Source organism: Zonotrichia leucophrys, chromosome 1A (assembly GCF_028769735.1).
Source record: "Zonotrichia leucophrys gambelii isolate GWCS_2022_RI chromosome 1A, RI_Zleu_2.0, whole genome shotgun sequence".
Classification (NCBI taxonomy): Eukaryota; Metazoa; Chordata; class Aves; order Passeriformes; family Passerellidae; genus Zonotrichia; species Zonotrichia leucophrys.
Window position 1 is genome coordinate 12,208,978 of NC_088170.1, and position 24,186 is coordinate 12,233,163.

General features: G+C 38.7%; 1 long non-coding RNA gene across 2 annotated transcripts in view; it reads left to right on the forward strand.

Moving 5' to 3' along the window:
• The first annotated feature begins 10,838 nt into the window (after positions 1-10,838).
• Positions 10,839-24,186, forward strand: part of LOC135456599 (uncharacterized) — a 100,152-nt gene continuing 86,804 nt past the window's right edge. The window contains exons 1-2 of one of the 2 annotated variants that reach the window (XR_010442579.1): positions 10,853-10,977; positions 23,897-24,030. This is a non-coding gene — a long non-coding RNA (uncharacterized LOC135456599). Of the gene's footprint in view, positions 10,978-23,896; positions 24,031-24,186 lie in introns of both variants that reach the window. The other variant, XR_010442578.1, reaches the window with a different exon arrangement.

Below are 24,186 nucleotides of genomic sequence, written 5' to 3' on the forward strand. Positions count from 1 at the left end.
AAATAAAGAGCCTGAGAGCTGAGATCAAGTAACGAAAATGTCATTGCTGAGATTTATAAAGTTATACTGCACCGTGTTATTAACTACACAAAGGCCTGAGACAACAACAGATAATTGCAAAAGTGTTTTCTCTTTACATATTATTAATTATAAGTAATTGATACCAGAGCTCAAGATAAAATCAGATAGAAATTCAGTTTGCTATTGAGATCTTAGTATGCCCAAATCTGTACTATGAATTGATTCTATAACCAAAGTCCTGATTTAAGAATGTTCTTTAATTTTTTTTCTCTATCCTTTCAATTTACCCAATTATACATTTACTGAGACTAAAATGAAAATATGTGACCATGTTAGAGTGTTTTCTCCAGCAGAGTGATCTGGGAATTTTGTCTTTTTTTTCAGAAGAAATATCAAAGAACATTGAAAGAAAATGAGCAATTACAAACAAATAATTAAGCATTACTTCAAGCTGAGTGTTTCTGAGAAAACTCAAAAAATATTAGTCACATAACATACTAGATATTGCATAAGATCACATTATGAGCTTTTTCTTCACCTCTCCTTCTCAGTTCACCAGTAAAGAGACAAGACAGAACTCCCATTTTTGGATAAAGAAAAGCAGCATGGAATGCAATACTTCCACTTCTTTGTAGAGTTTATGCAATATTCTTCTGGGGAAAAGAAAACAAAATAACTCTGTTTTCATGAGCATCAGATACTTTAAATTATGGAGAAGCATTTTCTAAATTCCTGTGATTTACATTTTGACCAGTATACTTTGAGAAATAAGTACACCATCATCATGCAAATCAACCAGTGTAAGGAATTCATAAACAAGGACAAAAACAAAAGAAAATAGCACCAGCAACTGCAGCATCTTTGCATTGCAAGTCACAGAGATGCTTTTCTTGTGCAGAATGAGCAACAGTATATCAGATAGAGATGGGCACCAGGAGTGACAATATTTGGGATTGCCTAGAAGCCAAAGAAAACAGAGACATGGTTCTTGACTTGTATCCAAGATCTAACAGGGTCCCAGATTTTCTGGCAACCAAAACAGTTCTTGGTTTGGTTACAGGTCAAAGCAGAAAGATGGCAAGGAAGGTTATTTTTGTTCTTTGCTCTGGACAAAATTCTGCTATATTTGTTTAAAAATGGCCTGGATTTCCACAAGTGCTTAGAAACTTTTTCTAGGACTTTGAAGTAGCTCAAAATACTTTTTACAGGTTCTTGCACAGGTACTGTAGCATTGGTTTTGACTTAGCTTAACATTTTAGTTTAATGCTTTAGACTATAAAATTATTCCTCCTTTATAGTCAGTTTGACTCCCAGCAGGGTTTAAGTGGGAGAAAAAAGCTTCTGGGAGGAAATAGAGAAATCAAGTGGATAAGCTTTAGCAGTAAAATGCTATTAAATAATGGATACCAGGGACAATGTTAAGATTTATTTTCTGCATAGGTATGGAAGGCAATGGATAAAAAAGCACTTGCAGGCAAGATAGATAAGCATGCAATTTCAGTTCTGGCAAACCTACACTGTGACAAAAACAAATTGTTTCAAGTTTGCTGTACCTCAGTCTCCAGTTCAGAGCAGCTAGCCAGAACCTCTTCCCTCCTAAGAAATCTCAGTTCTCCTGAATCCTGGGTTTCCATGGTTATGTGAAAACACACATATAATTTCTTCTATCAGGTAAAATACCTGGGAAGGCACCGGAAGATTATGTATGTGAAGAGGCCATTGATTAAATGTTTATCTCTAAGAACATATCTGTATGGCCATGCCCAATTTCTGCTCACTCGAGTCTTACAGTTGGGGTAAAACCAGCACAAAACCATTGGGCTGAAAGATCTTCTTGCAGGAGTAGCTGGCAAACTTTTAAATGTTGTTGGTTTGGGATCTTTTTTGTGTATGTGTTTTTTATTTTTGTGTTCGGTATTTTTTGGAGTTTTTGAGGTTTTTTTTTATTTTGTGTGTTTTGATTTTTTGACTCTTCTAGCATTTGCTTTACACTAATTCTTGTCATCCACAGGTGTCAGGGAAGAGAATAAAAATGGAATAAAATTGAAGTCAGATAAATGAAATTACTTGTCTAAGGATCTTCCCAATGATGCAGCCAGAAAAAGAATCCAAATCCTTGCAGTTGTCCAAAAATTATTATATGACCCCCTGATATTTCTCATTGTGTCATTCTTTTGCCTGGATTTAAGAGAACTATTCTCTCCTCTGTAATCCTTGCCATTTTCTTGAAACATCCTCTCAAAATCTGTAGTTGATGTCCCAACCTACCTTTTTTTTCACCTGTCCAGTGAGAGTTTCAGCCCAGTAGGATCTGATCCCACGGCAATCTTCAAAAGAAGCTACTAATTGCATTGTCTGAGTAAACAGATGCACTGTCAAATGCTTAAACTAAGATTACACTCACAGCCCTATGTTCAGAGCCTCACTATGCTCTGCAGCCTAATTGAAAAAATATTCTGAAATTCCCTCTGCAGCCCAGTGAAATCTTGGTGGATCCTGGACTGTCTGTCAGGTAGACATTAATTGAAAACAAGGCAAATGTGTGAGAGACATGGAACATTCTCTCTCTGGTAAAAATGAGGCTATAGGATGGAAATTATGGTGTCTGCCTTGATGGCAGGCCCTTTGCATCAAAGGCTTAAAGGAAACCTGCAAAGTTAGGTCCTTTCAAAAGGTGATTTCCAAAGCAAATCTGTCACAAATGCACTGAAAACTGTGACAAAGTACTTTTTGCTGGATTGAATTTTTGTGATGTTTAGGGGAAGCAAACAAGTAATTTCAGAACCTGGCATGTGTTTGCTATCATTGTCTAAAAGGGGGCTTTACTGGTAGGAAGAAGCAGAACTTCACCCCCCTCTCTCTCTGGCATCCTCTAAAAGGGTTGCCCTGCTGGCTTTGGGGTTGAATAGAAGGGAGGCAAAGGGCTGTGATAATGAAATGTCCTTGTCCCCATGGTTAGAAGGGAGTTTATACACTATTTTGTTTCCAGAGGAGATTCTCCTACTAATATCCTGCTAGCAGATTTTCTCCTGATTAGAATTCATTCTGTCCCCTAGGGATGCAATGTTTGTGATGTGTCCCCACGGGGAATGCAGAAATGCGGCATCAGAAGGGGCTCCTCAAGCAAAGATGTACCAGCTCTGAACTATACAGTGCAGGCACCATTCTATTTTCTCTTTGCTGCCTATCTCTTCTCAGAAAACAGCAGCCTACAGCTCTGAGCATCCTTTTGTAGAGACCAGTTTTGTCATTTCTATTGTTAGCACAATTCTTTTAAGATAAAAAACCCCTTATGATTAAGGACCTTCAATGGCTATGCAGCAGAATCATGCCCTCTAAATCAACAACTGCTGCTCAGAATATTCTCATCCAGAGAAAAACAAAGCAGAACCCTCCTCCCCCAACTAAATCTCTCACAGGGGACATAACTTTGGAGTGAGTTCATGTGGTGGTGTTTGCAGGGGTCTTAGGATGAGGGAAGAGATGAGGATCTGACTCCATGTTTCAGAAGGCTGATTTATTATTTTATGATATATATTATATTAAAACTATACTAAAAGAAGAGAAGAAAGGATTTCATCAGAAGGCTGGCTAAGAATAGAAAAAGAATGAATAACAAAGGCTTGTGTCTGACCGAGACAGTCCGGACAGCTGACTGTGATTGGCCATTAATTAGAAACAACCACATGAGACCAATCACAGATCCACCTGTTGCATTCCACAGCAGCAGATAATCATTGTTTACATTTTGTTCCTGAGGCCTCTCACCTTCTCAGGAGAAAAAATCCTAAGGAAAGGATTTTTCGTAAAATATCATGGCTAAAAATTCATTTGCAGAATCCCTGCTCTTTTTTTTGCCTGGTTCCAGTCATTGAGTCAAGCTAGCAGTTGAAAAGCAGGTATAACTGTTAAAATATAAAGAAAATGTTTTGTTTTTCTCTGGGGAGACAATGAAATATGGCACCACATTTATTCATGCTTCTCAGGTTGGCTTGTTCAGCCCTGTAATCAGGTATCTTTGGGTGATTTCTTCCACTGATGATTTTTTTCATCCAGATACATAAAAAAAACTCACCAAAGATGTTTTACAAATAACTTAAGTTAAAGAACACAAAGATTATTTATTATTTCTTTTCAGGCCATATTGACTGCAGTTGACTCAGAATCATGAGAGTTGTAGGAAGGTCAGGAGAGTATTTCCAAGCACGGATTTCATAAATCCTGGAAAATGTTATTTTTTTTTTTACTAAAAATTCATGCTGAATGGCATTTATTTTGTTATTTTCCATTGATCATTAGTGATCAGCTTTGAAGAATCAAGTCAAGGACACAAACTTCAGCAGGCAGCTCAAGCAGCCAAACTTGTAATATAGGTATAGAAAAAATTGAAATAAGCAATGAACTTCTCACAAAACCACCAGAGATTGAATGCCTCTTTTTCATGCTAAAGTAAACTTAGAAAGGAAACCAAGATTAAAAGCTTGTAAAAAAATATTATGCTAACTCCAGGAAGAATATTATTTATGAAGTTTCTGAATAGGTTTGCTTGATGATCCAGTCTACCCATTAGTGTGGCTAGGGTACTGCTAATTGACTCATGATAATTAATTTGTTCTTAAAGCATGAATAGTGCTCTGGGTGCTTAACAAACAATCCAGGTGGCTGTAAAGGCAGGAGACTTGCTGTGAGGAGACTTATGGTCTAATTATCTAACAGTAATACGTTCCAGGATCACAGTGCCCAAAAAGAGCCATCTTTATCAGGCTCCATTTTAATCTTTCTGTAATAGAAAAAAAATTATAAAAATCTTTCTGCATTCTTCATGGCACCAATTTGGGAGCAACTGAGAGCATTGCTAGTCATTCCTCATAGCAATATTTGGTATATTGGAGCGGAGGAGAGAGAGCAAACATTCCCTGCTGCTAATGGGACGTGGTGGTTTGGATGGGATGTGCAGGGGATGTGAGAAATGAAAATTCTGGGATGTGACCTGAAAATTATGTCATCCTCTCAAAAGAAGTTGGGGATGTGGAGGGTTTTCTGAAAACTAGACCTCTACAAAGCCTACATTTGAGAACCCAAAACAAACAAAAAACCCCATGCATAGGTGTGGCCCTGCTTGGACCACTGCAGTTTTAAATTCCAGCTGGATGTTGTTGCACTGACTTTAGGGCACATCTCCTCCTGGTCACTGCAGATTTCACAAGCATGTGGCCATATATATATTAAAAATGCTAGGGGACAAATGTGCTATCTGCATAAATTAATCAAGAAGGGTGTTGTTTGTTCATCTGATGAAGCACAGGGGAGAATTTATTCCTGATATTCTGAGTTACAGTGAGTACATATGTGACATGTGTATTTAGAAATCCATCTTTCTGCACTTCAGGCCAAGCCAAAAGAAACTTCCTTTAGCAACATTCTCTACCTTGCAGCCCTGGGTAATCTTTCATGGCCATTTTTTTCCAGATGCTGAAATACAGCCTTGTAGCAAAGCATGCTGGCCACAACTTTTCAAAGGGCTTACTCTGAGAGACAGCCTCAGTGCTTGTGTCAGTGTTGTAGAAGCCTGGTTTGCCACCCATAGTCTTTAGAAAGAAGAGCAGAAGGCTATATAAGTCCTCTCCATGGATGTCAGTGGAGTAGAATGGCTCTCCTGAGGACAGCAAGACGCATTCCAAGATCTGGATTTCCATATCTTTGTACTTTTGGGGGTTATACCTTCCTTGAATCCATTGCCTCTTCCCCTACTAAATAAAACTTCTCTTCCCTCTCTCCCATTTTTGGTAATTTCTTAATCAAATTTTCACTTCTAAGCAAATTAAACGTATTTTATATTAAAGACATAGATCTGAGTATGAGAAGAAACTTGGCTAAGGTGAACCCTGAACTTTGCTACTTTCTCCTGAATCAGCACAGTAGAACTGCTCAGTGCTGTGTCTCTGTGCAATGTAAATCTGACCTAAAGTTGGCTTGTTTTCAGCTATTCTCATTTTGGGCTGCAAACTCACCTTCTGCTTCACAGCTTGTCAAACACCTGCTCAGACAGAGAAACATCTTCTATATGCCTTCAGGGTGGAACATTATTTACTGTTAGTGGGAAACTGCCAATCAATTCACTTCATTCCCGGAAAACCAGCACCCTAACCCTTGTGGCAGCATACACAGGATGCTCTTTGAGTGCCCAGTTTGCACAGGAATCCTTCCCTCTGGTGGCTGTCTGTGCCCACTGCTTATCTGCAGGCACACACAGGCACTGGCTGCTGCTTTTCTGTTGTCCCTCCTGAGTGAAGAAGCTCAGCTGCAGGAGAAACACTTGAAAACTCTTGATTTCTGTTCTTCCAGACAACAGGGGTGGGATTGCACTTGACCTGCTCTGATGTACCATACTAAGCACTGCATGATCCTCAACATTTTGCAGTGTCCTGAGCTACCAACATCTGAGATACCAAGACTCAGATGCTGGATAAACCACCTTCATCTTTACTTTCCTTACAAACAGAGCATGACATAACGATTTTTATTTATGTCTCTGCATAGTTAGAGATATTTATCTGTTAATGTGGAACTTTACAGCTAAAGAAGTGTTCACCTGGAGTTTATGAAGTCCCTTTTGAATTATAGACGTTGCTGAGACTATAGTAAGGTCTGACAGGCACGTTGTTTCTTTAGTTTTCAAACACTTTCACCTTGATAAGGATTTTCCAATCAGTGCCTTCCATTATCTTCCAAAAATGTTAATTGAAGACTTATTCACATCAAACACTTCTATCTTATCTGAAGGAGGTGTGTGGAACAGAGTTTCAGTACAATAGAAATACTAATATTCTGAGACTGTAATTATATTCACACTTCATGCACTGCTAGAATGACTTGCAAGTTAAAGTTATCAAAGGCTGCAGTTGTGTCTCTGGATTAGTGAATAAGAAACACTTAATATCAGCTAGGAGATGGGAATGTCCCAAAGTTTGAGATGGGGTTTCTATTATTTAGCACTATTTACAAAATATAAAGTCTTACACTTTTCTCAGGAAATTAAAATTCACCTGATATGGAGGGAAAAATGGTTTCCTCAGGAGTAAGATTCCTTTTCGTAAAGATCAGGAGGAAAAAAAATTTTGGACACACTTTCTATTTTAGAAGGAAAAGAAAAGCATGGATAAATTTTTACTGTAACATTGAAGGTTATCTGATTAAAGTTCTTTGGAGAGTTTTCTTGGTTGGTGCTGTTGGGTTCATGCTTTGATGGCCACACGTTCTGAGCCTGCCCAGTCCCCAGCCAGCCCTGCTCATCATCCTGACCCTCCAGCAGGGCAGGAGGGACCCAGCCCAGCCCAGCTGCCACTGCTGGGGCATCTCCTGACTTCTCAGCTCTTGAGGTTTGGGCAGCACATGGCAGAGCTGCAGAGTACCCATGCAGCAGCCTGGGTGACACCATCTTCTGCACCAGTAAATCATAAATGCAAAAATGTAAATGATAAATGTAAAAGTAAATGATAAATGGCCTGAGTTTCTTGCTTTTTTTCGTTGGTATCACACTACATTGAAGTTATTTAGTTTTCTCTATGATACTCATTGTTTGCTGTCTCACTGGGGCAATGAAAATTGCCTGAGCTTCCCTGGACAGAAAGGGAAATAGGAAGGGGATGCTCATCCCCATTCTGCTTCACTCTTATTTCTTCAGATACAGCCAAAGTCTGACCATGTCCAGGGGCCAGAAAGTGGTGCAGTGCAAAATTATTTGGAAGATAGTACTGAAAATGCTATTGCTGTTGCAGCTATGATGAATATTCTAACTTAGGAATTGGTATTCCAGTTTCTCCTCTCTACAGTGATCTGAGATACTTCCAAGGTGCATTCCTTTGGGAAGCAGGACATGGAAAAAGGGACTACAGGAGACTACACAAGACAGAGCCTCTTGTTTTCAGTGGAGAAATAGAGCAACACTGAAGTCTGATTAATAAACTGTCAGTGGACCATTTTAAAAGCTGTTGCCACAAAAGCCATGAAACACATATGAGCAGAATGTCACTGGGGGCTGTGCTGCACACACAGGGAAGAGTCACAAAACTTCCTTGTTTCCTTCCCCCCAGCAGACTTTGCATGGACTGCAGATCTGCACTGCATGAATTTCCTGTGAGGTATGAGTTGTTATCCTACCAAAGAGTGTAGGAATCCCTTTATGACCTTAGTTTTATGAGTGTGACTGTGGAATTTTGGAAAGAGAAAAATTAAAGTAGATACAGATCTTTGATTTTTATCCTCATGATTAAATAAGTAAGAGCTGGGAGAAAGTCAGGACTTTTAGAGCTCACTTAAAATAAGTTGCTGTTCCAGCTGCCAGTCTAGAAAAGTAAAGCTGACAGAAACTACTGAAATCAAGCAATTGAGGGAGCTGTGCTCATTAGCACTAATAATGAGTAGGATTATACTTAAAGGTAGTACTGGACTCACAGAGGTCAGCAACAGACCTCAGATTAACCTAAATGGGACAGAATCAAAGACATTAGTGATTCCTGCAGTTCTGTGAAATATTTCAAGTAGCAGCAGCAATATCTCTTGATTAATAATTATAAATTATGGACATACAAAACTCTAATTTAAATTGAAGTTGCTCATAGTGAAGTAGGGCTGCAATGATTAATTGATTAATTCAGGACTCCTCCTGCTGGGCAGGTATGACACAACCAGAAGCAAGGCAAACTCCAGTGAAATAAGCTATAAATTAAGATTTTTTTTCTTTACTTACCTTTCTGCAAAAATCTTCCTCTGCAGCTAAAGGATATCATGTTTTAGGATGATATCCTTACACTTCTGGAGAAGGATGCCCTGGGTTTGTTTGCTGCTGAAGTCAGTACTTATTGATACACCTGTGTTGGTCATGCACTGCTCTTTTTGTCTGAAGAGATGAGTTCAATAATGTGTGGGAAACTGACTTGAGACTATTCAGTTCCCATCCTCTTCCCTGAGGATGCCAAAAAGCTGAAGGATTATGTGATGTGTCCGTATTTTTGTCGAGGATAAACCAGCAACAAGCTTGTCCTAACAGTCAAAGGGAGCTCAGACACTTCTGGCTTCTGGCAATTGTTGACTTGAATTAGGTTCAGCTCAGTGGCATGCCCCAAACACTCTTTGTCTCTTGGACAGTTATTTCATAATTATTTTTAATCCCTTCAAACAAACTTTATTGGGCAGGAAAATGCATGTGCTTTTGGGTTGCATAACTCTGAATGGAAATTGTTTAGGATTTTGAAATCAACAAATCACGGACATAGAGTTTTGATGGGTTAATAAACACTTAGGGAAGAGAGAGACTTTTAAAAAAGAAATTTGCTCCCAAGTCTCTGACTGCGAGAACTTGAGAATTAGTCTGAACTAATTTCTAAGGTCTGAGATCCAAAGCAGGAAGCACAACTTCTGCTTTGATAACCAGGATTGCTTTCAAATCCATACTGCCTGCTACAAGAATAGCAGGAGGATGCAGTACAGAGCCAAGGGGTCACTCCTTGGAGAGTGTGCCCTAAAGCCAGCTGAGGAACAGGGAATGGGATGAAGGAGCAGCCCTGCACTGCTGATCTGCAGCTCCCTTTGACACAGCTTTGCTGTGAGGGTGCTTACAGCAATGTCACACACTTGTGAGGATAATGAACTACTGAAACATGCCTTTGCCTTGATCCACAGCACTTCCTTTTCAACACAGAGGAGAACTTAGGAGAAAAAGAATAATTATTTTCTTATCAAACTTTGCCAGCATTTTTTTATCTTCCTCTGAGGCAAAGATGATGTGGAGTAAAACAGAGGTGTTGCCTTTACTGCTCTCTGCTAATAGAGAGCAGCTTGTATCACCATCATGCTGCTGCTGAAACACAAGATGTGTTGAATTACAGAAGCAAAATTGTGAAAGAGGCTTAGGGGAAGGTCTAAAGCATGATGGAGTATTCTGTGAAGCTCTTTCCCAGCTGTTTGTCTAATCTTATAATTTATAGGCAACTGGCAAATATTTCCATAGTTTTTGTAGTCAGCCAGCTCTGATGCTCCAGAAGTCATGAAGCTCTTAATAATGCTCCTTCTGTTACAAGTGGGAATAAATTCCTCTGAGTTCATCCTCCAAGAGCCTTCTTGGCTCACATGATCACCATTTATTGTAATACCTTATGTAATTAATTATCATATTGACTGCAACAGCCCACCTTCTTTTTTTCCTTTATAATCTCACTCCTCCATTTTTTTTAAACTAATGTGAACTTTGCTGTTATTGAAGTTATATTTTAGATACCATTTATTCTTATAGTTCTTCTTCAAAATCTTTGTTTCCCCCTCAGATATTGACATTTCAGTTTTTGTCTTTGAAATTTCAGGCCCTTAAATTTAGACTTTCTTTTCTGAAAAGAAGCAAAACTGAGACTGTCAGGAAACCAAACAATTCTAAGGGATTCAACTTCAAGAAAAATGCCAGATATCATGAAGTTAGTGATTAAAATTGCAAAAGCTGGCAGTATGACAATTGCAGGTGATGAATATGTATGCCAAGGCTTTCCAGACATAGTAATTAACAGATTGAGGTGCCTGAATGCTGCATGCAACCAATTTAGAAATGAGGGTAACTCTTCAGGTTTAGGCTTTGTTCTGTACTGAACATCCAAACACAGGAGGCACAGCTGAAACCCACAGAAAATTAATGACAGAGCAGACTGGTTTGAGCACCTTCAGCAGGTGTGGGCAATAGCTGCCCATTGGTAACAGGTGTTTCTAATTCAAAAAAGGCATTTTAAGATGTGGTTGAGCAGGGCTGTGGTTCTTCTCAGCAGAGTCTCTTCATAGCAGAGGAGCCTCATGGTGACCAGAGAGTGCTGGCACCTGCATGGACATGCTATGTGTACAAAAGCCACAGCCTGGACTCCTGAGCAGCAGCAGCAGTTCCCTTCCCTTCACTGGATACTTTCCCACTGCTTTTAGGTAAGCTGGAAATATGGTTTCACCACAGATTTTTTTTTTTTAATATAAGAAGAAGACAAGACAAAAAGCAAAAGAGAATTGCAATTTTTCTCACTTCTTTTCCCTTTGCATTTCTCTTGTACCAGAAATGTTAAAGATGCTTTCCTTTCATTTACAAAGTTCAAATACTTTTTTTTTTTCTTTTCTTCCTGACAGTATTCCTAACAATCATTTGCCTTATCACTTTTTCTCTTTGTGTTTAAAGCCATGGTCTGTGAATTTTCCTAGACCTTGTTTGTATCTGCCTTCACAACTTCCACTGGCAAGAAATTCCATAGCCAGTCTGCAAAGAAGTGATTATTTGTGAGGCTGCTTAAACAAAGCTGGTAGATTCAGTTTGTCCCCTTTGTTATAGTGGATGGTGCATAACAGATCTGCAGGCAGCACTCTTCTCTGAAGAAACAGAGATCTGGTACAAATCAAACATTTTAGCTTGACACTGTGTCAGGGAACAGGAGTGGAAGAAATAAGAAAAGTGGATTTTGAGGGAGATTCTAGATTAATTAGTGTAAAGAAGGCACAGTTTAAATTCAGTCAGATAGGGATTTATGAGTGATAACAGGAAACTATTCATAGAATTGTCAAGAGCGAATTATGTCAAACCAATCTAATTTTCTTCTACAATGTAGTTACAAGCCTTGTAGGTGAGAGAGAAACAGAAGATGACATGTGTCTTAAAGCTTTAAGCAAATCTCACATGAATTAAGAGGCAGAAATATGGTTTTGATGAAACTTTTACTGGGTGAGAGTAAAATGGGTGGAAAACCAAAGCTTTACACAGAATAATCAGTGCTGAGCAATAGCAGGAGAGGCAAGGGGCAGACACTGATTACCAAAAGCTCCCCTTGAACCACCACAATGAGAAAGAATTTTACTGTGTGGGTTGCACAGAGAGGCTGTGGATTCTCCCTCACTGGAGACACTTCAGAACCATAATTTCAAAATCATAAAAGTTTACACTCTGATTATTTTTGGTGAGGAAGATTGATGGTGCAGTTGTGTTTGTCAGCTCTCAAATTAGCAGTCTCACAGATCTTTTTCCTTTTGAAGGCGCGTTAATATAAAGGCGAGAGGAAAACAGAAAAAAAAAATCACCCAAACACTACAGAGTCATATATTAGTCAGGCAAAGTCACAGAGAAGATTCAAACAGCTTGGTGTGTTTGATTGAAGAAATAAGATATGTAGATGAAAGAAGATCCTGAAGCTTTTGATCCCTTTTATATGTTCTTGCTTGGAGGTTGAGAATTTGGACACAAGAGCATTTCAGTGTACCTCTGTCTCTGTTTTAAGCAGAATTTCTGCAGTAGGAGCAATCAGGGGAAAATGTCATCTGATATTTAGCATCAATATGGAGGCACATGGGATGTTTAAATATGCCAGATAAAGGCATGTTAGATTTTTCATCTGCTCTTCCCCCAGAAGTTGCCTGCAAGGGTAGTCTGATGCTGTGGACAAATCAAGTAACTCATATTTTTGTCTATGGCCATTTGATAGTAAACTGAGGTTTGAATGAAAGGTGTCTCCTTTTTAAGCCAAGAATGAAAATCCTCCCCTGTGTCCTAGGTGGAAAAAGGGAAATCAAGTTAACCAGAAAGGTCATATGAAATTCCTCAGGGCCTCAAATTCATCTTCTGTGACACAGGTGCTTTCCTGTATTGGCTGGTAATTTGATAATATTTGCACAATACATGCATCAGACTTCATTACATTTTCTCAGCAAATACAATAAATTGCGTCTATTTTATGTTTTAAAATGTTCATATCTTTAATAACTTATGTAGTTTTTGGCTAACAGCTTGTGGATGTTGTAAAAAATAAAAATTTTTGGAAAAAAGTTGCTGTAAAAACAACTTGCAGGGGTTTAAAAAAACAGGAATAAAATATCAATTCTAGCACTCTAGAAAGAGGGAAATAATGCTTTGGCTCTTTCTTGTGTACTCTCACAAAAATTACCTTAAAATCTCTGAGAATGGAAAAGGTACTCTTGAGTGCTGTCTGTGTCTGAACTGGGTGAGGAAAGGTCTCTAGTAAAAGGACTTGAACATATATTATTTTAAATATATGAGAGTAATCTGTTTTAGTTTAGAAAAGGGTTGAGTTCTCTGTGATCCCCTTTTAAGCAGATCTGTAATGTGCAAACCTGGCCCTGTCCCCAGAACTTTTCCTTTTGGTATATTGTAGCTTATCCTAAAGAAACATTCACTGAATATTGCTGTGGTTTTAGCAGAAAGCTAAATTTCTTTTTCCTTGCTTCTCTTTTGCACAGCAGTGGTATAAATCTGAGCATACCTAGCTTTTCAGATTAACTAACAGCATCTTGGCAAAATCTGTTAAGATATTAACTTGTTTAGGTATTAGTGTTATTATCTATTAATCTGCCCAAGCTCAAAGAAAGTGAGCTGCACAATCTTGAAGATTTATATATTAGGTTCCCTAGGTTGTTCCAATGAAAATTATCATAAATCACAGCCCTTGAGTATTTTCTTAACAATTGTTTAGCCAGTGCGCGCTAATGAACTCTCCTCATTTATTTACCCAAAATACCTTACCAAGGGAAAAAGGAAGTGGCAGAGACAAAGCATCATGTTTTCAGGCCATCCTTAGAGATTTTCCAAGGTGCCAGCAGTTGCAGGTGTTCTTTGCATTAAATTGCATGCAGTTTATCCAAGGGGAATATCATTCTGTATCAATTGAAAAGAGCAAACAAGCCCCAGCCTGGGAGTCTTGCCTCTGAGCTAACAATAATTCTTTCTCAGAAGCCCACTAAAGATTCCAGGTATTTTCCATGATTTGTGCACCTTTTTTTTTTGGAAACCCACACTTTCAGTCCAGAAATATTTTAAAAAACCACATCTCTGGTGCTAAAAGCATCTCTCCCTGAAAACCCTTCCCTGGCCCCCAGCTGATGTGGCAGTGGGCATGCTGAGTGCCCACAATCCCAAGCATTCTAAGGATCCCCCTGAGCAGCCTTTGTGCTCCTTTGGCACCTGCCTGCTGCCCCTGAATGAGGGGAGAATCCCTGCAGTCATTCCACAGGGATGGGGCAGGTTCCTGCTGCCATTGCCACCCCTGCTGTGCCTCTGTGGTTTTGCCATTTCTGCCAAAGTTGTGCCAAAATTTGCAATGTGCTGGAACCAGCTTGGGTAAAACTTAGGGGTAATGCCACTAAAAGGTCGTACAACCCCACAGGGGGTTGTAACAAAGCAAGAGTGAACTGTAATGGATGTTTACAGAAGGAGGAGTGAGGTACATGATTTTGCTGTCCCCTAGTAGTGTCCATCATTTAAAAGCTTGCATTTTCTGAAATGACTGGTTTGTGTTTTCCCTCCAGTTGTCTGTTTACTGTAGTGTTTTAGTTTGCTGATCATCCATAAAAATAACCCCACATCCACTCCCATATGAGGGCCCACATGTGAAATTGCATTTTCTGAAGTGGGTGAAAATATTCCCCTGTTGCTAAATGGCAGACTACACTTGCCTGCTGACACTGGTATTGAAGAAATAAATAGAAGCAGGCCAGTAAGAATTATAGGTGAGATAATAGGTTTTTCACAGTGCATTACTAAAAGAGATTAGATTGGTTGCTACACAGAACATTAATTCTGTAGCTATACCCTGAGCAGTGTACAAAGTTTAAATTGATTTATCCCGGGAGTATCCAAGAACAGTCATTTCATAGAATTTTTTTCTTCCTTACTTATTAAATGATGCACCTCATAGCACTCATTTATTGATTTATTATTCTACTTCTTTCCATGCATGGGGCATAGTGCTATTGAGACTTCAGTAGGTTAGCACCTGTCTGCCCTCCTTGGTTTCCATTGGGTCATGGTAGTGGGAATCCTTTGGAAGTGCTCTAAATCATGACTGCAGTTAGGGCTAAATATGAGCAATGGATTAAGTCAGTGCCATTTGCAGAATAATATATTCAGAGTGTGTTTGAAGATACTGAACTCAAGTGGATGGAGCTCCAGAATGTTTGTCATGCTAATAAAGTGTGTCCTTGCTTTTGAATTCTCCTGCTTCAGCTCCCAGCTCCTGACTACAGGAGAGCAGCTTGCCATGCCAGTGTCCTGTGCTGTTCTGTCTGCCACACAAACTCCAATCAGCAGGATTTGTGTTGGAGTTCTTACCTCATGCTTCAGCTCTTGGAGTCTTTTCCCACATTCCTTCCGCTGCTTTTCACTAATCTCTGCAAGCTTTCTCCCTTGTGCCTCTTCTAATAGTAAGTGTGGCACATTCTCACAATTCTCTGCTCTTGAAGGGTTTCTGAGCTCTGCCTCTTACAGTTTGATGCAATGCAATTGAGCCAGCAGCTCTAATCCACTTCCATACAGAATCTTTCCTAATCTCCTCATTAGGATGCCCCAGTGCTGGCCTGGATGGAGCTCAGAGATAGCAGTACACTTTTGCTGCTGGAGAATACTCACTTTAGAAACTTCTAAAGCCTCTGTTTTTTGTATAAACTCAAAGTTTGCATTTCTTGTGTGACTGGTGAAAAACAGATCAGGAAATTAAGATCCCGCTTAGAAGAACACGGCGTAATTTTGCATTGCTTCATGTTCTTCTGGAGGAAAGTGTCAGCTCTGAGAGTGGAGGTAGCGTTCATGTTGTGATCCAGCACTGTGAGTAGCTGGCATGAGCTGCCTGTAACTTTCCTTGATTGTCTAAAGCAAGATGTCCAGCTCTGTGGCCTGAGCTGCCCTTTGTTTGTGGCTGCTCTGTGTGTTACCATAAAACCACTGCTTGATCCTTGTGCTCAGCATCGCAGCACAAAGAGAGGCAGCCAGGATGTTTTGGCTTGAAGCTTGTATTTTAATTTTTAAAGAACATTGATTGTCAGGATTTCAGAGGTGTCAGTGGGTGAAATAATGATCTGAGTGCTGAATGAGTCTGCCCAGGCAGGGAGAGCTGAGGTGAGGAGGACTCAGCAGGAGAAATCTTCCTGTGCTGGGAGAGAAACACCCACAGCCCCACTATGTGAGATTTCCTGCAAGGGTAGGGACTTAACTCCATGCTGCCTGATGTTTAATTGAATAATGGAATGTGCTGCTGTGTTTGTGAATTTATATATATATATATTTAATATAGAACAACATATAAATATATGTATTTGCACACTCTTAATAGTTACATATCTGTGCATACCTTTCCACAGTGATAGTTGGACTGTTTTGTCAAATATATTCCCTAAGGAGAGACAGGCTCCATTTGACTTTGGGTGGGGACAGAGGGTTGGGGATATCCATATGATCATAAATATTTCTTCTGACTATTAGGTAAATGGTTGTCCCCTGTCAGTCTAGTGGGAATATCTAGAGTGATGCCAAAGAGAAAGTCTTTCTTTTTTTGTGCCCTCTCTCCTGCAGGCAAACAAAGCTCCTTTTGAAAACATTTTGTAGGAACAAAATTTTAAAAAGTTTAGAAAGACATTAAATAATTTAGTGAAGTTAAGAGCTCTGAAATAAGCAAAAGCATTACTAATAAATATATCTAGGTTCCTTGACAATGTTTATTTAATGCTTTTCAGTATTTGATAAAAATGAATATTGATTAAATAATTAATAGCATTTATTAAGCACACATACTCAGGTTAATTAGATTGTATTATTTGAGTAAGGAATTAGATATTAAAAATTCAAGTCTTGTGCCAATAAAGAATCACAGGGAAAGGGCCAGTTCCCCTATCTAAGCAACTCTATTGTTTTGAACGCATCTTCAGTCCTAACATGTACAGCCTGAGGGGTGGCAGAGAACATAAACGGTCCATCTCCACTGCAGGTCATGTATAAATTACAGTAGATGCTACCATGGAGTGGAATTAGGTGGTAAATAAGACCATACAAACTGAATAATAATAAAAAGCTTAATATTCCCTATCCATGCAGAAAAGCTGGTTAATTCCTAGAAAAGACAAAAGGGTAATAATTGGACAATTTTGCTGCTAATGAAAAAATCTTGCAAAAGAGCACTATGATGAAACATAGCCATATAAATAAATTAGACTATTTAGTAGTAATTTAGGACATTTCCCAGTAGTTTACTGGTACTATTCTCTAAAATGTTCCTGTGTCTTTCTTGTAGACCTCTAGCTCAGCTCTTGGCTGTGTAGGTACTCAGATGTATTGTAGTGTCATGGGACAAGTGCCAGTTGCTTCTTCTGCAGTGTCTGGTGTGAATCTGTCCTCACAGGAGGAGAAACCAACTCTGTTTTATGCAGTGGTACAAAAAACCCATCAGGACTGTCCCCTGTACCCCAGGGCTTTCCTTGTTGGGTGGTGAGTGCATCAGGCATTATGCAACACCATTGCAATGCTTAAAAGACAGCACTTCCCAAGTGGAACTCCTGTTCCACAGGTAACAGCCAGAATTCCCACTTGGAACCTCCCCTGCTGTTCCCACAGTCTCCCCCTAGTTCTTCTCCTTCCTGTGATTTTAGGTGAAGAAAAGGGTTTTCAACAGGATGCTCGTTCCCTGGTGTGTCAGGAGTAAAGGCAGGGCTAGACTCATGCAGAATGTTGTGTCCCTTTGGAATCTGTCTGGGAAACAGCTGAAACCACAGCAACTTGTGAGCTACAGACATTCAGAAAAAGGTTCAGAGGAAGCAGAAAGGAAATAGGTTGGGCTACGGTAAGGAAGAGTAGAACACACTTCAACCACAAGCAGCTTCCCCCAGAGCCCCTCCCAAGCTTTCTGTACTTAGATAGATGATTAAAAAATAAATAATCTCTTTCCTCCTGCAAGTTTGACAGCTTTGGGGACTGGGGATTGGGTTTGAACTGATACAGATGTGTGCATCTGGCATCTCTCTTCTATTTCCTTTGTTCTTAATGTCTCTGACACCTTCAAAGCCACACCCTTGAGGCAGATCAAATTTTGATGCTTTGAATAATAATATGCAGCATTTAAACAATACTGACACCACAAAGTATATGGAAGTCTTTTTCCAAAATTCATTTAAATGCATGTATGTAGGGAAAATATATGCAATAGAACATGCAAGTCCTGACACTCATGCAGATGGTTTAATGCAGCTCCCAAGGCCATCTAGATGAATTTTTTTTATATTAAATTAGACCCATGGCATACAACTCAGTGTAAAAAATGGAACCTATGCATGCTCACTTTAAGTGAATATTTTTATACACCCCAGCATTTTAAGTGTCCCTCCCTTAACCTGGACAACCTGTGGGTATTCATACAGAGAAAAAGGACAGATTTGGCTGTGCTATTGCTGCAAGCAGTTGACACTGCTCCTTCTATAGTCCTGCTGACTACTTTGCCTTAGTACCTTGAATGATGCAATCACTCCTGTCAAAATGATCATATCATCCTCTCTCAGCACAGGCATCACCCCTCTCACTCCCATGAAGATCTGGACTCCCATGCCCTGGAAGAGCTTTACATCATTTAAACTGCAAAGACCACCCCTCCCCACTGGTGTGCGAGTGGCTCTGGCATTACATAACCAGTGCCAAGATGCTTTCTTTTGGGATCCCTTTTGGGTAGAAACAGACTTCCGTAGAGAACAGGAACAGAGTCTGCAGGAGTCATGGCCATGGCAGGGATATTGAGACCAGTCTAAATAAAACAAATCCCCATTAGCAGCACACCAGGGTCATGCAGACCTTTGTCCAGCACAGACCCTTCTCAATCTGAGCCAGGGAGGTTGGATTTTTGCCTTCCCACTTTGCTCTTTTTGACATTTCCACCTCTCAGTCTCTGCTGTGTTTTCTTTCTGCCATTATTGACCTCCAACTTTCTTTGGGCTAGGTCAAAAGAGGGTTGTTTTTCTGACCAGGGCTTATATTCATTCTTTGTCTTTTTGGATTGGTTTTTATTATATTACACATACTTGAGGAAAGCAGACCTTGATTAGTTCAAATTGCTTTGCAAATTTAATTTGTTTCAAGTATTTTTGACTGAATCCCTCTAAAAAAAATGAGGGTGTTTAATTTTCTTTTGACCGCAAAACCCCTTAAATATATGAAAATTTTCTTGAAGTTACTTTTCTTTCTTTCATGTGCTCAAACCTGTATTCTTCCAGGTTGTGTAGGCTTTTTTTTTTTTTTTTTCTGGTAATGGTTTTGTTTGTTTTGTGTTTTAATTATTTGTCATAAACCTGTTCTACCTTTTTAAATAGACTGCTGAAAGTAATTTTTCACATATTTCACTGTGATGTTTCCACAATCATAATCTCACACTTGATTTATGTCACCTAGGTTTGATTAAAAAAATAAAAATCATGTAATATGGTTTGTTTTTCATATCCTGACTGAATCAGTGTGTCTTGGGAATAAGCCTCCCCTGTGACTGTGAAATACATTTTTATCAGACATACTTATTATCAGTGTTGCTGCTTCTGCAGTTATTGAATTAGAAGCATCCTGAAACTGAATCTAAAAGAGATGGGCTGCAGCTAAACAAAGCTGTGTAAAAATCTTAAATATTTGTAATCTGCTGGTTATCTGTTTCAGCAGAACACATAAATCAGCTCTAAACCAGTTTATTGCCAAAGATAAGCTTGCCTCAATGCAGTTTAAAGATAAGTTTTCTCTTGGTTTCTACTATGTCCTTGCCTTGTATATACAGAGTATTGTTGGAATTAGAGATATTCCCCTGTGGAGAAAATCAGCTGCTTGTCATTCACTCCAACTCTGGCTGCTTCATCCTGTCTGATAAATATATATATCCATAAACATAGATAATTATACATGTGTCTGTAATAAAAGAAGAATTACACCTTGAATTAATTGCAAAGATGCTTAATATTTTTCTTCTACATGCTTCATATGCTGATTAGAATATTGAGATTTATAGGTCATCTCTTTCATATATAATAGAATTCTATAGATAGAATAGATATCAGGTACAACTCAGAAAATTCTGAACCTAATCTCTGCTGGGTAGAATTAATCCTAGGGTCAAGAGAAACTCTATTAATCCCTCATCCCTTCTTCTGTCATCTGTGGTTTTGGGTTTGTTTGTGGTTTTGCTAGGGAATTTTTATGGGGGGAGGCAAAGGATGGGATGGTGGAAAAGGATTCTCTGACTTCTAATACATGAAATTCTAGTAGGTTATTCTGTTCCTTGAGCCTCATGAAGTTCCATGTGTGTATGTTAATCCTATTTGCAGGATGCTTCTAATGTGTATTTCTTTAACAATAGCGTGAATAATTTAAGTCATAATTTATGATTAACTTCCTCATAAATTACAGCATAGAGTTTGCAAAGAAAAACGTTTATGCAAATAATGGAAGCTAGATTTTCAGTAATGCTGATGATAATACATCTTATTCTTGGTGATCATCAAATATCTGTTAGCTATTAAGACTTAGGCAGCGTTAATTAGCAGATCCTATGAATCTCAGCTGGAAGCATGATGCAGTCAGTAAAAAGTGGCTGCTGGAGTTCAGTGGGAGAGAGGGAGGCATGGAGAGAAAGCACAGGACTCCTGGTTACTAACCACTGTCTGCTCTCTTCACTCTTCTAGAAATGACTGCCTTTGGTTAAAAAGTAATCACCTATCAGGGAAAGTTAAAGAAAAGCAAAAACCTGGGGTGACCACTGACCAGTGGTTATGGTAGTACTGCCCAATGTTGTAAATTCAATGTGAGAGAAGGGAAGGTGCTGCTGCCTCTCATGTTCAGCTCCACAAAAATCCTCCACCTGGTCTTGTATACATGGGGCTCCCAGACAAAGGAAGGAATGATGGATCTGACTCCATGTTCTTGAAGGCTAATTTATTATTTTATGGTGCTATATTATATTAAAGAATACTATGCTAAGCTATACTAAAGGATACAGACAGAAGGCTAAAAGATAATAATGAAAATCTTGTGACTCCTTCCTGAGTCCCAGCTCATTAAGTCAAAGCAATTCACATGAAACCAATGAAACAATCCCTGTTGGATAAACAATCTCTAAACACATCCAAAGTAGCAAAACACAGGAGAAGCAAATCAGGTAGTTATTGTTTCCCTTTTTCTCTGAGGCTTCTCAGCTTCCCAGGAGCAAAATCCTGGAAAAAGATATTTTTCCCAAAAATATGACAGTGACAACTTGGAGCAGGGAAGAGCTCTCAGAGACTGTGCTCATTCAGATTTGAGGCATTTCCTTTTGATTCTGCCTCTGTGCACATGGATTGAAGCTGGCACTTCCAGCCACTGCACCACTATCTATTATTCACACTCAAATATCAGGGAGCTCAAGTGGATCAGGAGTCCTGTGGATTTAGCAAAGTACAAACACAACATGTGCTGCAGTCCGTGAAACAAAGCAGCTGCACTGAGCTGAGCAAAATGGGCAAAAAGAAGAGAGACAGAGAAAGGACCTGGAGCCTTTGGTGTGATGGCTAGCAATGACTGCATTGAGGAACGAAGGGAGAGAAGGAGGGAATTGAAAAGAAGGAAAAAAGTACAGCAGAGGAATGAGGAAAGCAGTGTATATTGAGAAGAGATTGGATGTAGGGAACTGAGAATATAGGAAAAAATTTTAGACCTCCAAACTTGTTATTACTGTTTAGTAGTCTGGAAAGGAAAAATAAATGTGTTCTTTGGTTTTAGAATAGAATAGGTTTAAGAACTCAGAATTTGAAAGAGACACTTGACCCAAACATGGATGTTTCTCATCTGTAAACACATCACCTTTATTTTGAGGAAATTTCCTGCATCTGGTGCATTGAAGTTAAATTGTATTCTTATGTTCACTTGCGGAAACATCTGAATTCTGTGGCTTGTTTTTGCCATAGTTGCTTCACAGCTTGGATACTCTTTTTCTAGGATTTTTGTGTAACTGTGTCTTCCACTATCCAATAGTTCCAGCATTTCTTCTTACCCCTTTCTGGATGGTATGCTCCCCTTTGGAAAACCTTCCACAGCTTCCACAACTTTCTCTTCTTTCACCTACTTAATTGAAGGAGTGGCTGTTTTGTGTTTGCTAATGAATGCAGCACAGTTGAGTCCACACAGAATTTTAACAGACATATCAAATGTCTCTTCTGCTTGTCATCACATGAAGGTTCTCTGTGTCATTCATATGCATATTTATACATAAATGCCTATAAATTTGCACTTCTGTTGTCTCAGTGTATGGAAATGATGAGTTTTATTCTCTGTGTTGAGACTCAAATGATAGAAGAAATTTTGTTTAATTTTTTTGCTAACACCTCTTTTGAAAAAAACACTTTGAAATGTTTGCAGAATCTCTAGATCCTTGCTAAGGTACTTTTGATTTATAATTTCAAATAGAATTCAGAAATGAAAGAGTGCCCCTCCACAGCCAGACCTTAGTGAGGCACATTGCATTTTACATCTTCAAGTAACTTGTCTCTTCCTTGGTCTATCTCTGCTCTTTTATTCCCTTTTATGTTCGTGGCCAGTATGGAAAATACTGAGATTCATTACTACTTTTTAAGGATGAAGGATATAAAAAGAAAAAAGTTTACGAGTTGGCTTGCAGTTGAGACCTGACTACTGCAGAGTTCTGAGATGTCTATAAAAAAAGAAATTAATTTGGTTACTTCATTTGTTTCAAATTGTTTGCATTTTCATTTGGTGTTGTCAAGCCTTGCACTGGTTTTAGACAACTGAAAATTATGATTGCAAAGCAAAAAACTATTCAAATAAATCAACATTTCTACGTTGTAAAGTGTACATTCTTTATTTAGTTTAGCAAGTCTACAGCAGATTATTTATTCTAATATTCTGGCCTCTGTAGACTTAAGACAGAATTCCAGACATCACATAAAACCTGCCTCATCATTTTCTTGCTACTGATTTTAATTTTCCATGGCTATTCTAAGGAGAAAATATATTTTGTTCTTCAGAAATTGTGAACAGAATAGTTGAAATTTATTAGGAAGAACAAAAAGAATGAATCCTCCTTTTATATATTTTATGTTCCAAAGAAGATTTATTCTCTTGGTAGCATTAGAAAAACTTTTTAACTGCTTAAACCACTGTATCTTTGTTTTTCCATCAGAAGTACAACCTGGTTATTTTAGGATGTAAGAAATATTTTTTGAGGGAACAGTTTCTAAGCTCTGAAAAGACATTTATTTTTCAGTGAAAAATCTAAATTAAAAAAGCCCTCAAACCCTCTTTCATGCTGCTCCCACAACATAGTTTAGATCCATGACTGAAGCAATCTCAGTGCCAAATTCTTCTTTCTCTTTGATGTTTTTCCTAGAGATTTTTAATATTTTATTCCGCATTTCTTTTTTCCTACTCTCCCCATCCCACGAAAACAATTGTACAGAATAAAATTTCAAAGCTGTGCTTCTGGAAGCTGATGCTGTTATCAGCTAATGGTCAGCCTCAGATCCCATCTGAACACTTATAAAACACTCTTGAACATTTGTTAACATTGTTCTTGAAGACAGAGAATCTCTTGTCCTGTCTTTCCTCTTTAGAAATTGTTGTAGAATAATGTTGCATATGGTTGTGATAAAACCTACAGAGGAGTAATCACCCCTTCCTTTTAAAGCAGTTCCAGAGAGCAATTGCATCTTTCATATCCTTATGCCTTGCTGCATAAATGGAAGGAAATCAGATAATAAATAGTTCCCATGAGAAAATGCCTTTTTCACTCACTGCCTTCCTCAGAAAAGCCAGGTTTCCACAGTCCCCAGTGCCACAAGAAACTTAGGATAAAGCAATTGCATGAAAGCCCCCAAATTTCCAATTTATAGGTGTGATAACCAAGGATTAAGCAATCAGCAAGCTGAAGACAGCAGCAAATTACCTTTCCACTTCTATTGTCTTTAAATTTGTTTTGAAAAGATTAACTGAAGTCATAAAACAAATCTTCTTGAAATGTTTTCATTTTTCTGCCTATGAGAGCTAACATCAATTGAGAGAAATATTATTTTTTAATAGTGTCCATCCTGGGATGGATTGAATTCAGGAACCAAGCAGGAAAATTTTCTGGACTGCCTTTAACCTAAGCCAGTGATGCAGAGCTGAAAGATTTTGAGCACTTCCACCTTCTAGCCTAAGCCTTCTACAGACAGGTATTTCTTTTTCCAAGTAATTTCTTGTCCATGGGGAAAAAAAAGTCAAAAAAGAGAATGACCAGGCTTTCTGTTAAGTTTAATATTTTGGGCAGTTATGCACAGCTCTGTTAGTGTTTGCAGAATTCATTCATGAGTTTGAAAAAATCTCTTACT